Source organism: Pongo abelii, chromosome 21 (assembly GCF_028885655.2).
Source record: "Pongo abelii isolate AG06213 chromosome 21, NHGRI_mPonAbe1-v2.0_pri, whole genome shotgun sequence".
Classification (NCBI taxonomy): domain Eukaryota; kingdom Metazoa; phylum Chordata; class Mammalia; order Primates; family Hominidae; genus Pongo; species Pongo abelii.
The window spans coordinates 12,485,223-12,502,848 of NC_072006.2; the positions used below are offsets into that span (position 1 = coordinate 12,485,223).

General features: G+C 46.9%; 1 long non-coding RNA gene across 1 annotated transcript in view; it reads right to left on the reverse strand.

Annotated features, from left to right (window-relative positions):
• Positions 1-1,447: 1,447 nt before the first annotated feature.
• Positions 1,448-17,626, reverse strand: part of LOC112130335 (uncharacterized) — a 55,602-nt gene continuing 39,423 nt past the window's right edge. The window contains exons 3-4 of the long non-coding RNA XR_010138739.1: positions 3,851-3,919; positions 1,448-3,217 (exon numbers count right to left, since the gene is read on the reverse strand). This is a non-coding gene — a long non-coding RNA (uncharacterized LOC112130335). The remainder of the gene's footprint in view (positions 3,218-3,850; positions 3,920-17,626) is intronic.

Below are 17,626 nucleotides of genomic sequence, written 5' to 3' on the forward strand. Positions count from 1 at the left end.
GTGAGAGGCAGAGGCTGCAGAGTTCCAGGCCATCTCCCCATCGCCTCCCAGCCCCTAGAGAGCTGCCGTGGATCTGTTTGTCATCCCTTCTGGGTTCTGCTGGGTGATGAGGCTCCCTGTCCTGCCTCCGCTCAGCCTCAGTCTAGAATTGGCATCTCAGCCAAGGGGCATCCCCCAGCTCACATGACAGTCACCCAGCTTCTCTTGTTTGGGTGCCCTCCTTTCTGATATGCCGAATGAGGACCCGGGGCACTGGTACCTTTGGCTTACTCTTCATTGTCTGTGTAAGTAATAAACAGTCTGAATCTGTTATAAAAGCCCCTGAATCAGGGCTTGGAGTTGCCCTGAATTATATGCACCTGAGCTTGACAAAGTCCCAGTGCCTAATCCTGCAGGGAGCCCTGGAGTGGGGGTGACAGCAAAGGAGCTGGGCCTTTGTCCACATGACCACCAGTCGCGGCCATGGGCTGCCTGGGAGCCCCAGTGCCCAAGGGCAGGTCCCTGAAGGTCTCAGGGGTGAACCATTCACAGCAAAGCACACAGACCTTGGAAAAGGATCCCAGTGGACCTGGAAGTGGGAGAAGAGATGAGGGTGTACAGTTCATTACATTCACCAATAATTCATATAAGATGCTGCAGCATTCATTGCTGAGGCACTGGATTTTGACCCCACAGACAGAAAATGAATATGGTAGCCAGCATACATAGCTGTAGGGACATTGCCTAGACCCCAGCTTCTAGGGCAGCCATCAAGGGTGCAATTTAACATTCCTGCCAATGTCCAGGCAGGCAGCAGTGGTTGTCCACAGACCAGGAAAAGGCAATTGTTTTCTTCATGAAAAAAGGCCCCAAGCCAGCACTTTTCATGCCAAACTACTGGTGGAAGCCAGCGGGCAGCCAGCCATGCCAGGGTTCTTGGAGCACAGAACCAACAAGGTGGCTCAGCCCCCACCTGGATGCCAGGATAGACTGGCTGGCGGAGGTCTCTAAGTACCACCATGGCCATTCAGTGACAGCACAAAAGGATGCCTTGGTCCTCTCCTCTGGGTGCCCCTTGACCTTTTCTTTGAGAACCCCGGCTCCCCACCCATCTGCCGCCCCCTACCTCTATCTCTGTCACAATGTCTTCATTCCTTGTATTTTCCTACTGGCTTTTCTCCTGCTCTTCTCCTGACTTAGGGATGCAGAAGGCCCACAGGCACTTGGAGCATTGCTCAGCCACACAGGCCCCTCAGGGACAAAGAGTAATTTCCCTCATGACCTGGAGGACAAGATGGAGGGAAGGAGGGAAATTTAATCACAAGGTGGCAAAACTTTTTCTATTAAGGACCTGAAAGAAAATATTTTAGACTTTACAGGCCATATGGTCTCTATTACAACAACCCAATTCCACCATCGTAGCATGAAAGCAGCCATAGACAATGCATAAATGAATGGGCCTTTGAATGGCAGTGTTCTAATAAAACTTTATTTACACAAACAGGCAGAGGGCCAGCTTTGACCTTTGGGTGTAGTTTGCAGACCCCTGGTTTACATGTTCCCAGAATCCAACAAGTTAGAATTAAAGGAACTTTAGAGATCATCCAGGCCAGGGAGGGCAGACAGGTTTCAAACCCATCTGCCAACTCTGAGTGCTCAGTGATGATTCCCTGATTTGCTGTGTTGCGGATTCTGAGGCCAACATCTAGCTTGGAGGGAAAGTGCCATAATAGTACCCTATGCTGTGAGCAGGGAGAGAGGAGTGGCAGCACCAGTGGCCCAGATTAGCTGCTTGATTAACCAAACACTTTCATTTCACATACAAACAGCCAGATCCCAGAGAGGTTAAGCGATTTGCCCAAGGCCACAGAACTGGCCAGGGAGTTGCTTGTCAACTGGCTTCTTCATGTTATTCTGCAGCAAAATGGAAAGTTGCATTTATTCCATTGCCTCATCACCACACATCTAAGCCAAATAATTTGCCATGGTCCCTGGAGAGCAAAGGGTCAGAAGCCAGGGCCCCAGCCCGTCCTTGATTTGTGAGAATTGATGTTTTGGGGGCTTTCACAACTATAAAAAAAAGTCGCATTTGTGATGTCTGAAAAATTAGGAAACTGGCTTCAGAGAGTACTGCCTGACAGATCCTGGTCATGGTCGGGCATGAAGTAGCCCCAGCATTAAGCTGTAGCTTCCCTTTTTCAGCAAGAAATGCTTTGCAAGCACCATGGTCACTATCTCATGAGCCCCATAAGGCTAATGCCAATCAAGCATCAAGCTCTGGTATTTCTCACCCATGTGTCTATTTCCTAAGATTCTCAACAGTCGTGATAATATCACAACTATCAGATAATAACTGCCATGGTCTTTATTAATCTTGATTAATAAGCAACTGTAGTAACAACTCTGAAAATAGGATGCAGGTTGAGGTTTTGGAAGAAACTTTTAAAACCCTGGACTCTGTAAACCAGGTCATTTTTAAAAATCAGACTTTCTACTGTTAGAGTACGTCTGGTAGCAGAGCTTTGAAATTGCTTGGGCGTCAGTTACTTGGCTCTTAAATGGAGTAATGCTTACCTCATGGGCTGTTGCAACGTTCAGTTAAATAACAGATGACAGTCAAAGCCCAAATGCCCAGGTCCACTCTGGAGGTCACTTACAGCTGCTGTTGGCAGTCCGGGCCATGCCAAGGGCTCTTTCCAGCACCTGCATCTATCTCTTCAGGTGTTCTCTATGCTCCTGCCCCAGTACCTCCCACCCCAGAGTGTTCAGCTCACTCAGCACAGGCTAGAGAAACCAAGGCAAGACTGCTCCCAGAGGCAGCCTCCAAGCAAGGAGGGCTGCTAGGAGGTGGTGAAAAGGACTCTTGTGTCCTTGCCTTTCTGTGTACAGTTTTGAGGGATAGTTTGGTTTGATAAAACTTTATACAGTGTCTTAGAAGGCCCACAGGGATACCTGAGCCCTATTTCCTTCTTTCACTAACGCACCCCTTTCTTGATTTTCTTTCCTTCCCTGCCTCACTTCTTCCCTCCCAGTGCATCCTGGGGTCATCTCTCAAATAAATGACCTAAGCTCAAGTCTTTGTGTCAGGGGCATCCTGAGATAAATTTAATTGTAATTTTTATTTTTTAGAGATGGGGCCTCACTATGTTGCCCTGTCTGGTCTTGAACTCCTAGCATCCAGTCATCTTCTTGCATCAGCCTCTCAAGTTGCTGGGATCACAGGCATGTACCACTGCATCTAGGTCAGAGATACATTTAGATTTAGGAAAGGGAGTGGCTGGAAAGGAAGCAAGAACATGTGTGTGTCCCCCATCCCAACACCATGGAAGAGGATGAGAGGGTTAAAGCTGCCAGCAGCTACGGGGCATCCGATAATGCAATACAGGAACTATCCCTGTCAATGAACAGGAAGTTGACAGGGCTAATAGCAGCCAAGCAACTTTCTTTCCAGGCTGCTTTTCTATTCCTCTTCTGCTGGTTCCTCTAGGGAGCTCCCATTCATGACACAGTCCTGGTGGGTTTGAAAATCACAACACCCAACTCCACCACATCAAACACTCTGAGGTTGATATGGGAGAGACCATAAATGAAGCTTGTACACCTGGGTTATTCACTGGGAAGGTGGGGCTGCGAATGCCTGGCATTTTGTCTGCCACGTGAACAGAGCTTGCATGCAGAATGAAGGTAAATAGAGGTAAGATGAGATGAGAGAGAGAGCCCATATCATCCACTGAATCCAGCTATGGCTTTGGAATCTGGTGGTTACTAGAGTCAACACAAACACATTCCCTTTATGTTTATTTGAGTTGCATTTCTGTCACTTGCAACCAAAAGGGTCCTGACCAAAAAAAGACATTTCAGTTGTGCCTACCTGGAATTATTTCTTTTCCTGAAAAAGCCACGCTGTTCGGCATAACTGCTTTCCTCCTGCACCAGCTCTCTAATGATGGGCAGGAAAGGAAAACAATGTCACTTAATTTCCAGGACTGCACAGAGCTAAGCAGCAGCTAGTAGAAGCAAAAATAGCTACAACTATTAATAAATTAGCCCAGACTTTATTAGTGACCTTTGAACAATTGCAGAACAGCAGACAGAAGAGCTGAGAAGTCAACAATTAGTGTCAAGTGGCTTTCTAATGTGGAGTCAGAAGGTAAAAGAAGAGAATCTAGGAAAACCCAAAATAGATATTAGCCACAAGGGATAAGAATTTAATCAATTACTTAACATGGAGAGATTGAAGATTTACCCATCCAGGTTTCCATTCAGGGACCCATCCATCTGTTTCTTATTTAAAGGTCTTATCAAGCGTGTGTTTTAATTTGTGTTCCCTCAAAACAAACCCTGGTGCAAGGATTCAGTTATGAGAGTAGTGAGCTGCTCAGGCAGACTCTGCCTGGGACCTTCTCATCCATTCATCCCGTAGAGCTGTTCCAGATGAAATTTACTTAACTACAAAGAACAGGACGCCCAAGTAACACTGGCTGAAAAAAAATGAAAACACAATTCTTTCATAAAAGAAGAAGGCTGTGGGAGGAGATTTTGCAGTAGCAGCCCAATGACAAGGGAAAGGACCCTGGGTTTTTCCATCATTTCTCCACTGCCAACCTCGGTGTGTTGGTTTGTCAGCCTCTTGCTTATCACCTTCTGGTCACAAGATGGCTGCTGCAGCCCCCGACATCACAACCACATACAGTCAGGAAGCATAGTGGGGCAGGGGCATTATAGCAGACATTATTGGAGCTCATCCCCTATCCCTCCATTTTATTATTTCAGTAGGCTCCAGTCAATTCCAAACTGCCTTAACCTGAGGGCTTTTCCCTAAAACCTCAGAAAACTTCTCTGCCCATGGACATCAGGTCAGAAGTGCCCCCCAAAATTCATATCCCTGCAGAGAAAGTCCCAACCAATGATTGAGGGGGAGTAGCTATAAAAGTACCTTAGTTCAGTTCCCTCATTGCTCCAAGGGATAACCACAAGACATGTGACTTACACCTTTTCCAAAAATGTCCCTGCATGATTAAGCTTAGTTCTCCACAGTAAAACCTGCTCTATAATGCACGCTTTGTTAAATATTTTTCCTTCCCTGTCTCACTTCCCTACTCCCTTGCTAGTGTTTTCCTGGGATTATGTTCCCAGAAAACTATTTACCCTATAATTCTTGTTTCAGGGAATGCTTTGGTGAGGGTTTAAGGGTGGGGACAAAGTAAGACAGCTCTTCTTTTTATCGAGGAGGGAAAATCTTGCCAGAAATTCCCCAGTAGACTTCCTCTTGACCATACCTGAGTTACTTGCCTCATCCCTGCCTCCAGTTGCCCTGGAGGAATTGAAAGAGTGAGCATCTGCAAAGTGCAGCAGGGCAGTTACATCTTTGGAAGTTAAGCTCACTGCCCACTCCCCCACCCCCAAATCAGGGTTTAGTCAGCAAAGTGAGTGAAATGGGCAATGACTGTTGAGTGGGCAACTTATGGAATGCCAGGTGCTGTTCAATCATTTTAAATCAGTGACGAGATAATAAGGTAAAGGTCATTCTCGGCAAGTATGCAGTAGACAGGAAACCATGGAGAGTAGCAAGTGTGCTGAGCAACAGAATGAGGAGCCTCAATAAACTCTGCAGAGCAGTGGACTGAAGGATCCTGCTGCAGGCCAGTGGGAGTTAGTGTAACAGCCTGGAGCTAGGGCCCAAAAGGAAAACAAAAACAACAACACAAGCATAAGATGGACAAGTGAAGGCTTATCAAGAACACACTGATGGGCTGGGCGCAGTGGCTAACGCCTGTAATCCCAGCACTTCGGGAAGCCAAGGCAGGCAGATTGCTTGAGGTCAAAAGTCTGAGACCAGCCTGGCCAACATGGTGAAACCCCGTCTCTACTGAAAATGCAAAAATTAGCCAAGCATGGTGGCAGGCACCTGTAATCCCAACTACTCATGAGCCAAGATGGCGCCACTGCACTCCAACTTGGGCGACAGAGCAAAACTCCTTCTCAAAACAAAACAACAACAACAAAAAACACTGACAAAGACATATGGGGTAGCTTCAAGTGTCAGCAATGTCGTGTGCCTGCTGACTTCCAGCAGCATCACAGGTGCTGTGTACTAAATATCTGTGTCCCTCCAAATTCATATGTTGATTCCTAATCCCCAATGCAATGATACTTGGAGGTAAGGCCTTTGGGAGGTCATTTGGGTTAGATTAAGTCATACCATTATAAAAAGAGGAAGAGACAAGAGATCTCTCTCTCCACCATGTGAGGACACAGCAAGAAAGTGAGGTCCCTCTGTAAACTAAGGGAGCCCTCAACCAAGTTGACTGGCAGCTTGGTCTTGGACTTCCCATCCTCCAGAACCACGAAAAATAAATGTCTGTGGTTTAAGCCACCTAGTCCATGGCACAGAGTCCCAAATGAACTAAGACAATAGGTTAATCCCATGAAGGCTAGTGTGAAGGTGGAGGAAGGTGAAAGTTCCCTTGTCCTTATCCTGGATTGATCACGGCTGGGGCCCATCCAACTGTGGATGCCACTTGAAACAAGCAGTAGCCAAACGAAGTGGGCTCAGAAGAAAGTAGCTGGGATGGAGGCAGACCTGGAAGCCACAAGATAAGAGAAGAGGCATTTGATGCAGGGCTGAGGAAATGTGACATGATAAAGATAAAACTGGAAGAGAACAGTGTAGCCATCCTCAAATATTTGCTGTTACCTGGAAGATACATAAATCTTTATACAACTCTAGAAATTCCCTAATAGTATGTCAATCAGTGTCCAGTCATGGAAATAGGAACCTCTTAGATATCTCAAATAGAGGGAATTGAATGTAGGGAACTGGTTACAAAAGTATTGAGAGAGTTGGAAAGGTAAGGATACCCAAAGATTAATAACTTTGGGTAGGAAGTCACAGTCAACCTTGGGGCTAGAAGAGCAACAGGAAAAATAGAATACCCAGAGCCATCAGTCACTAGACTGCTGGAGCTGCCAGAGCACGACTCCAGGGACTTGTATTCATTGCTGCTTCTGCTGGAGGGTCAGTCTGAAACACAGAGAACAAGATTAGCTTCCCCTTCTTCTTCCTTCCAGTATCTCTCCAGTGCCTCCCATTGACTAAGCCTAAGCAGAAGCCAGCTGGCAATATAACCTGGGAAATGCAGGGTTCCAGCCCCTTTGGCAGAGAGCAGAGCACTGAGGACAGGAATGGAGCCAAAAGCCAATGAGTGAGTGGTTCATGGTACAGGGTGGCAGGTGTAGAGAGAGTATGTGGATGAATGTAAAGAAGGCCTATCAAACCACCAGACTGGACAAAGATGAGAGAGAGGAAACAGTTCCCCTCTTCTGAGCCATTTCAGCAGAAGTGTAACAGGGAAGTTCCAATGTATGATAGGTCACTAGACAAGATATTTTATAAGGTTCATTTAATGCCCGAGAGCCTTAGATGCCAATTATGTACTGTCCACTTTCACATTTCTGCAACTGTCTTTCATTGCATGGTTTTATGCATTTCACAGGGGTGTTGATTATGTGGTCCCCATTAGACATGAATCTCCCTGGGAACTGGGCTCACAGCTAACTTCTCATCCTCTTGCCTCCCAACCACTTTGTGCAGACTTCGTTAATGTTATCACCAGGCTGGTGGGCTTCTCTGTGTGGGAAATTATTTACAATTCCACTCTGCTCTTGAAATGTGCCCAGAGTTTTAAAGGAAAGGGCCCTTCCAGAAAATGGACAGACACAGAAAATAAACCCAGAAAAATAAAACCTCTTTCCCCAGCACAAAGGAAATTTAAGAGCTCATTAGCCTTAGGAATAAATGGTATTTTCTAATATGTGAAACCACCAGCAGGCAGAACATGAATATTCATAAGCATGCTCCTGGAATAAAGGTATTTGAAAACTTCCTTTAGGTACTGCCCATTTGGGGGAAAGGTATGTTAACTATTCGTAGTCTGATTGATTCAAAATGCTCTTAAAATGGGATTTCTGGCATTTTTGTTGGAACTTGTGTTCTGACACAAAATTGCTGGTGAAAGCAATGGGAAAAACTGGCCAAACTACCAACTACAGATCAAAAGCCTGGGATTAAGGAAACATCCAGGCAGTTTTATGAACTCTACCGTCCCTACCCACATTTAATAACTCTTTTCACCTTGGCTTCCATATTGTTCTATTCCCCGACCACAGGAGCTACCTTGATGCAGAAAGTCCCATGGGACCAAACCAGCAAGGGGACAGGGTGGAGCAGAGCATACTGAATGTCTGATTAAGAACCTCCTGGGTCTCATGGACTAAGCCTTGGGTTCTTTCCCTTCCTGGGTCTGGGTCTGGGTCTTTTTTGCGGGGGGCAGGGGAGAGGGTGGTATTGGCGTAAGCCAATGGATCTAAACCTTGACTGCACAAAGGAATCACCTTTGGAGCTTTGAAATATCATAATAACCAGGCCACCCTCCAGATCATCAGTCATCGCAGTCTCTGGGGATGCACCTGGCCTTTGTTTTATCACTCAGGTGAAATCACTCAGGGGATTTCAGTGTTCAGCCAAGGTAGATGTGGTAGCCAGTCTCTAAGATGTTGCCATCAGTTCCCACCCTTCCCGACAGGCATGCTATTCCCCCATAAAGAAAGGGAGTGTGTTTTCTACCTTCTTGAATCTGGGCAGAAGTGACACGTGCCAGTTCTAGTCTAGCTTGTAAGAGAAGTGACAGTTTCTGCTCTCTTCCTTTGAAAGATTTGCTCTTGGAACATTCCTGCTTAGACCCCAGCTGTTATGCAATGAGGCCAAAGCCATGTGCAGAGACCACATGAAGAGGGGTTGAGTGTATGGCTCAGCTACTCTCCCAGCATCAACTGCTGACCATGTTGGGAGGCCCTCCCTGGAGGTCCAGCCCAGTTGAGCCTTCAGATGACTGCAACCCCCATTGACAACCAACAGTAAATATATGAAAGACTCTAAGTGAAAACTGCCCTGCTGAGCCCAGTCAACCAGAAAGATGACAAATTATTGTTTTAAGCCAGTAGGCTTTGGGATTAGTGCCTTTTATACAGCATAGTTAACTGGAGCAGTTGGAAACCACTGGATCAAGACTAACCATCCACAAGTAAACATTCTCCTAAGGTACTTACTGTCCATAAGGAATTAGGATACCATCTGCCTCAACAGGGCCAACTCCATCCACATACTTAGTCTTGCCCCACTCCTACCCTCCAGCTATGCTCTGTAAGAGCACAACAGCCTGCTTGGTGGGGACAGCAGTGGGTCAAAGGGCCCTTCTAGTCCAAACGGGTATTTATTATTAATTTTTTAATATCATGTTAAACTTCATAGAGTTGTTGGTCCTATTTGGTTATTTTGATAACACTGGAAGGAAAGATGATCAATAGTACATTTTGCAGAAAAGGAACCTGAAGCCTCAGAGAGATTATATGACTTTCCCTTGTTGATGTAGCCAGTAATAGAGAAATAGGAAAATACGTCCATGGGTCTTGAGTTTAATACAGGGTTCTTTCTGCTAAATTCTGTCCCCTCTGAGGGAACACACACACACACACACATATACACACACACACACACACACACTTAGAGGGTGTGGTAGAAACTACTGGTTGCCCCTTAATATTTATTTTCCCTTTGTGGCTTGAAAACAGAATGTTGACTTTACTCAGGGAAGCAATGTATCTAGCTAAAACCAAATTTCCCAATCTCTCTTACAGCTAGTGTGGGCATGTGACTAGTGAGATGTAAGCCTTAATGTTGTATGGGGTTTCCAGGAAGCCTGCTTTAGAGAAACCTGTCTCAATTGAGAAAAATACCCATTTTGCCTTACCTCCTTCTTCTAGCCTATATCTCATCGAATGGCTGGAGCTCCAGCAGCTATATTGGACCACGAGGTCAGTCTGAGGGTAGAAGCTACAAGCTGCAGACAATGGAGCAGAAAGACATAACAAGCTTGGGTCCTGCCCTGGATTGCCTATCTCCAAACTTCCTAACAAATTAGAGACAAATACTTGGGGATTTAAGCCACTATTTTTCAGGTCTCTATTTTAGCCAACTACAATTTTAAATTCATAAAGTGTATATAATTGATTATTCTGAAATTCCCATGGAAATTCTATTTGATGGTACAACTAACCCTTAGGACACCAGAAACCTATTTTCCATGACACAGCTTTAAATTTAGGCCTTGATTCCAGCTACCATGCCTACCTCACAGGAGGAAATGGTCCATCTGGCACGTAGTGGATGTGCATCCACTATTTATTGGAGGGACACAGACTTTTATTGTACCTAATTCTGATAACCACATCTCTGTTCCCTGGCATCCTTTTAAAGACTTCAGAAATACATCACAACTGTGACCTCAGTTGGCCTAGGGATAAGAGGAAGCCCAGAGAGATATTCCAGCCAGCAGCCCCAGCCCTCAGCCCCTAGTGACCTTATCTCCTCTTTCCTCTGGTGGCCTTGATTTACCTCTGCCCTGGATGTGATGCAAGATGAGATTTTAAAGATGCTTGTGTGATCTTCCCTCCTGTGATTTTCCACCAGATAGTTACTGCCCTTTGGCTTAGTTAGGCTCCAGAATGAGGTCATGTGGAACATCCTGAACCCAATCAGAAGTCTGGCCCAGACAAGCCCAGATAAGCCCATTCAAGATCAGCCAACGGCAGCCAGCCTTCAGTCTCATGGATGTGAAATAAAATCTTTGTTGATGTAAACACTGAGACTGTGGGCTTATTGGTTATGCAGCATTATCACAGAGGTAACTGACAGAACACCATTCATTGAGAAAACCACACTAGAAACTGGATGTCATCCTTTCCTCATCATGACTTTCCCTCATGCCTCACTTCCAACCCCCAAATCCTAAATATCCCTCAAAGCCGCTCCCCCTTCTCCAGCCCGAGTTCAGGCCTGCCTCGTCTCTCTGGATTAGAATGGCCTTCCTGCCTTTAGACTGGTACCCCCCAGTTCTACTTTCCCCACTGTAGCCAGGATGAGTTTTCTAAAGTATAAATCTGATCCTGAGCCTCCCTTACTTAAGACCATATTGTGGGTTCCAGTGAGGGGAACGTCCATGGGTCTTAAGAAGGGGCATGTCCACGGCTTCCATGGGCAGATGCTACTCTCCACCCTCAACATGACTTAGCTCCAGCATTCCCTGCACTGAGTTGATCACCTTTTCCCCCTTACATAACACAGAGCCAGGATGGGCTCTTGCTCGTGCTACCTGACCAAGTGCCCTGTTCTTACCCCTAGGCCGCCCCTTAGGGCACTATTTAAATAGCCTATGGTTCTGTTGGCGGGAATTAAATTAGGACAGTCATTACAGAGAACAGTATGAAGGTTGCTTAAAAAACCGAAAGATAGGCCGGGCACGTTGACTCATGCCTGTAATCCCAGCACTTTGGGGGGCCGAGGCGGGCGGATGATGAGGTCAGCAGATCAAGACCATCCTGGCTAACACAGTGAAACCCCGTCTCTACTAAAAAATACAAAAAAAAAAAAAAATTAGCCGGACGTGGTGGTGGGACGTGGTGGTAGTCCCAGCTACTCGGGAGGCTGAGGCAAGAGAATGGTGTGAACCCAGGAGGTGGAGCTTGCAGTGAGCCAAGTTGGTGCCACTGCACTCCAGCCTGGCCGAAAGAGCGCGACTCTGTCTCAAAAAAAAAAAAAACAAAAAACAAAAACTGAAAGATAGAATTACCATATCCAGCAGTCCTACCACTGAGCATGTAGCCAAAGGAAATGAAGTCAGTGTGTCTGAGATGTCTGCACTCCCATGCTCATTGAGCACTATTCCCAATAGCCAATATATGGAACCAACCTGTGTCTATCGACAGAGGAAGAGATAAAGAAAAGGTGGTTATATGCACAATGGAGCACTATTAACCGTTTAAAAAGAATAAAATCCTGTCATTTGTGACAACATGGGTGAACCTGGAAGACAATGTGCTTGGTGAAATAAGCCAGGCACAGGGAGACAAACAGCATAAGATTTCACTCATCTGAGGATCTAAAAAGGTTGAATTTATAACAGTAGAGCATGGAATGGTGGTTACCAAGGGCTGGGGGCAAGCGGGGAGGGCGTTGACCAAATAATATGAATTTCTAGTTAGACTGAAGGAATAAGTTTTTTGTTGTTGTTGTTGTTTTTTTTTTTTGAGACGGAGTCTTGCTCTGTCACCCAGGCTGGAGTGCAGTGGCACCATCTCCGCTCACTGTAAGCTCTGCCTGCCGGGCTCACACCATTCTCCTGCCTCAGCCTCCCGAGTAGCTGGGGCTACAGGTGCCCGCCGCCATGCCGTCTAATTTTTTGTATTTTTAGTAGAGACGGGGTTCCACCGTGTTAGCCAGGATGGTCTCGATCTCCTGACCTCATGATCCACCCGCCTTGGCCTCCCAAAGTGCTGGAATTACAGGCGTGAGCTGCCGCGCCCGGCCAGGAATAAGTTTTTAAGAGCTATTGCACAGCATGATGACCACAGTTAATAATAAAGGATTGTGTATTTCAAAATTGCTAAAATAATAGATTTTAAATGTTTTCACTACAAAAAAAAGATAAATATGTGAGGTGATAGATATGCTAATTAGCTTGATATAATCATTCCACAATGTATACACATATCAAAACATCACATCATAACCCATAAATATATACAATTATTGTTTTTCGATTAAAGAAAAATTTTAAAAACAACACATGGCCAGGTGCAGTGGCTCACACCTGTAATCCCAGCACTATGGGAGGCCAAAGCAGGGAGACTGCTCAAGGCCAGGAGTTCAAAACCTGCCTGGGCAACATAGCAAGACCCCATCTCAACAAAAAAAATTTAAAAATTAGCTGGGTGTGGTGAGGGGTGCCTGTTATCCCAGCTCCTTGAGAGACTGAAGCAGGAGGATCGCTTGAGCCCAGGAAGTTGAGGCCGCAGTGAGCTAAGATTGCCACTGCACTCCAGCCTGAGCGACAGAGCAAGACCCTGTCTCAAACAAACAAACAAATAGCACATATGTACACATAAAATTGCCTGTGGCTTGTCTGGCTCTCTCATAAACTGTGAGCTCTCTGAGGACAGGACCTGAACACATCTTCCCTGAATAAAGTGAGCACATTTCCAGCCCCAAAGCCTGAGCCGCTGTTCCACATCCCATTCAGGAAGAGGGGGTTGGCCTAGAAGTAGCAGATCTGACTCAAAAACTCAAGGCAGGAGGGGTAAGAATGCCAGAGAGAGAAGTAGCAGGGTAAGGAAGAGAAAGAAAGAAGAGGGGACGGAGCGAGGAGGAAAGGAATGAGAAATATAAAAATGGAGGAGTGAGGAAGGAATTCAGGAAAGACAAGGAATCGGCACAGGCAGAGACGCGGCTTTATCAGCTCTCTCCCTTCCAGCTCACTCCTCTCCACTCCCCCACAGAACTGCTCAGGCCATGTGTGCATTTGGCTCAGAACTCCAGTTCTGGTGCCAGAAGCATAAACCAGAGGGTGGGAGCTGCGTGGGGCCCAGACGAGGCGAGCCCTGTGGCCGGGCCCTCAGGACATGGGGCCAGGCTGCTCCTCCCAGCCGCCCCGGGGGGCAGGCCAAGAATTCTAGAAACCCTCTGCTGGGGAGAGCCCGAGGAGGCCCTGGCTGGGGTGACATCGGGAAAGCCCAGGGGGCCTGCTGCAGGCTGCAAGGAAGAAGGAGGCCGAGGTCATGGTGCAGAGGGCTGAGGAGGAAGTGAACCCCAGCTACAGGGTGCCCGGAAAGGGCTGGACCCACGGGGAATGTTGTGGCGGGGACCACATTTGGAGCAGCTCAGGACACAAGGGGTTTTGTCCCAAAGGAGACTCTGACAGAGCCGCGGGCCCGGTCCTGGGAAAGCCGCTTGAGGGCACACCTGGCTGCTGTGTCCCAGAGCTGCTGACGTCACAGTCACCTGGGGCGGGGAGGGGACTGGCGAGCTGTACTGTTTTTTTAAGTTTCCAGTGATTATAAAAAGCAGCAAATGTGGGAACCATTGAACTGGATCAAGGTCAGCAAAACTTTTCTGTAAAGAGCCAGATGGTAAATATTTCAGGCACTGCAGGCCAGGATGGTCGGTCCCTGTCTCGGCGACTTGATTCCGTCGTTGTACTGAGAAAGCAGCCACATATGTGCAAAGGAATGAGCATGGCTCTATCTCGAAGAAACTTTTCAAAATTGAATTTCATTAATTTTTGAAATTTGAATTTTTTAAATTTGAATTTCTTGGAATTTTCATGTCATGAAACATTGTTCTGATTTTTTCCCCCAACCATTTAAAACATAAAAACCATCCTTAGCTCACATCTAGTGGTAGGCAGGATTTGGCCCAAGGGCTGTAGTTTGGTGATCATGATCGGGCCAGTTCTGCCATAAAGAAATCAGTGTGGAAGCAGAGTGATTGCTTAGAAACTTTTAGAGCAATCTGACATTGCTCTGGCACCCAATCAAATGTCTGCTGGACTCAACATGACCCAGGTGGGGCGACAGTGAACCCACAAGGTCAGTGACACATAGCGTGCTGCTTCGTATGTGGTCAGTGATGGGTTGGAAATTTTAAAAAACAGGTCCTTTACCCCAGAAGGTTTGAAAAGTAGGGATCTCAAATCATTCCTTTGACCCCAGGGAGGGTTTGAATCTTCCCACCACGATCATACAATCACCCTAAAATATATAGTTATAACTACAGCAGGCAAACAAAAATATACATTTCTTGTGCATAGAAAAAAAGAATTGAAAAGGGCTATAGCAAACATTTAGTGAAGATTCTTTGAGTAGAATGTCAATGCATTTTTTTCTTTATATTCATCTGTGTTTTCCAAGTTTTCTTTAACGAATATGTGTGAATTTTATAATTAAGAGTTTTATGTGTTTTCTTAAAAATAAGTGGCTTTTAAGAAATTTTCTGGAGAATAATTTCTCCATTGGATCATCCTTCCCAGTGTCTCCCAAGCGTTCGGGAAGTGTTTTTTCATATTTAATCCACTTTTAGAGAAGCAGGGAAGAGAAAGAAGAAAATGGAAAACATATGTTGTCCTTCTGACTGCAGAGCCCCAGTTCTTGTCGTTCATTGTTATTTTTAACATAAGACTCATGGGCAGTAGTGGGGGTGGGGGATCAAGGCTGGAGATGTCATGAATGGTCATGAGTCCATCGTCACGGGATCGAAACGAGCAGAGCCTCCTACGCTGACCTCTCAACTCTGGTGTCCCAGCAACCAGAGCCAGTATATGTCCGGTTAGTCAGGAACTGCGAGAAAAAGTGTGGGAGAAAGTTCACGGCAGCAGCACTTACTGCCAAGGAAAAAGCACAACTCTGAGTGCTGGGGATCACGGGCCTCAGTGGAACTGGGTTCGAATCCTGACTTGACCACTTTTTCACTGAGAAGCTCAGGCAGAGCACTGACATTTGCTGAGCCTCAGTTTCCTCCCCAAGATAAGGTTGGGGGGTGGGGGGTGGGTAAACTCACAACCCCCAAGCCGAGTGTCCCAGAGGCGAAGAAGACTGCTTGCATGAAAGCTCTTGACACTAGCAGACATTAAATCATGAGCTCTTCCTGGCTGCTCTGATGACCAGGGTCAAGGGCATCACCCCAGGCCAAGGGCAGGGCATAAACCTCTGCAACTTGGGCTCAATCCTAGAAAAGACTTCAGCTGGAGAAGAAACCATTGCTGCTTTCCTTCTGGACTCCAGCCGTGTGTGACACACACCAGGGGCACCCATGTAACTGTGCATATACCTACGTCCCAAACTCAGCCCCAACCAGAGGCAGCCCAAGTTCAGGGTGTCCTTTGCTCCTAAGCTGCACTGCCCACGTCAGTAGCCATATGTGGCTATGTGTAAAGATTTAAATTAATTTGATTGAAATGAAATTAAACGTTTAATTTATTGGTCACAGTACCCACATGTTGCATGCTCAGCGACCACACGTGGCTGCTGTAGTGAACAGTGTAGATGTGCAAGAACGTTGCCATTGTTGCAGAAGGTTCTATCAGACGGCGCTGCTCAGTGGCTCAGTGCGGCTCCAGAAGACACCCCTAGAAAGTGCAGACTTCTGGTCATTTGCAAAAGTGTCCTCTCATTTCTGCAATAACAACTTCACTATATAGGGAAACAGAAACCTATAAAAATGTCATCTAGTGTCTGGAGTATTTGTGGGATGTGTCTATGAGAAAGCAGCTCCCTGGGTGGGTGAGGTCTGGGGGTCCCCCTGCAAGCCTCAGGCCCTGAAGCTGAAAGAAGCGTCTGCTCACTGGCTGACTGCTGTTAAAATACAGTCGATAAAGAGATGGTGCTTCTTGTTTCTTTAAACAAAAACTATTTTGAGGAATTCTTGTTTCAAAATGGCTTGGTGCTATTCACAGGAAGGAAAGAAAAAGGGCAGCCTTATGCAGTGAGGCTCTCTGGGAACCATAGCCAGGACAGCTCTGTGGGGGCCGAAACAAACTCAGGAGCCCCAGAACCTACAGAGTGGGGCTCCACATCCTCTACGCTCCAGCCCAGGCTCTTGGCGCCCAGAGGCCTGCTGTGGCTTGGCCGCGTGACAGGACAACCTGTCTCCACGGGGTGGATTTGCCTGGAATGTGGATGGGATGGGCTTGTGCTGAGTTATAATAAACCATCTCTCACTTCGCATCCAGCTCTGCTTGCCCAGCCTTCTCTAGAGAGCCTTTTGGAATCTTCTTTTCTGTTGCAGCCCTGGCTCCTGCCACATGCAACAGTTTGAACAATCTATTCCAGCCTTAGATAGGCTGTGTTCCTCCCCCAGGAGGTGTAGGGGCTGCTGGCAGTGCCTACCCGTGCCCTCAGGCCATGCCACTTCAGGGAGCATGAACTCACCTTGACTGCCAGCACCTGTGTCTCTTCTCCTGAGCTCACCTCACCCACATGCAGATGTGGCCGTCCAGGGGTGTCCAAATTGTGTGCAACAGTGGATGATATCACATGTTGCTACCCCCTCACCCCTTAGAGGAATAACTCAGGCATTGTCCCAGAGTCCGCAGCACTGGAGCCTTAGTTGCCCATGGTGGTCACATGATCAATCCCGGTCTTTATACCATTACTTCCTGGGATCACCTCCCAAATCAAATGTTTATCTTCAACATTCTTGTTGTAGGGCCTGCTTCTGGGAAAACCCCACCGACCACTAAAGCTCCAGGTAACCTTAGGTTTGGTTCTGGGAGAAGCTAAGACTGAAGTGCACAAGAAAGTTCTAGAATCAAGTGAGAAATGTGTGATTGAAATGGGAGGAGATGGCCTGTCTTTTGAAATCCACAGAGAAGAGGATCTGAGGGATTTCTCAGTGAAGGAGACCAGCTGCTTCTCTGTGGAGTTTGGAGCCGCTTATCCGGGGATCCCGAAGACTCAAGAGGATCCCCAAGTTTCAAATATGCTCTTCTAGACACTCAGACTGGTAACCATGTAGTGGAATCTGCCTATACTTCTTCCAAATAATAGTACTAGGGGGTTGAAAGGAACAAGAAAGGGGCACAAACTTCTCCCCTGTGAGGTCAGTTTCAAGCCCTCACCTAAGAGGGGCCTGGACTCCTAGCAGAGGCTCAGCCCACAGTGGTGCCAAGCCCAGGGGGGTGCCGAGCTGACAGGGGTGCCCAGCCGACAGGGGTGCCCAGCCCAGGGGAGTGCCCAGCCCTTGGGACCCAGGTCCAGT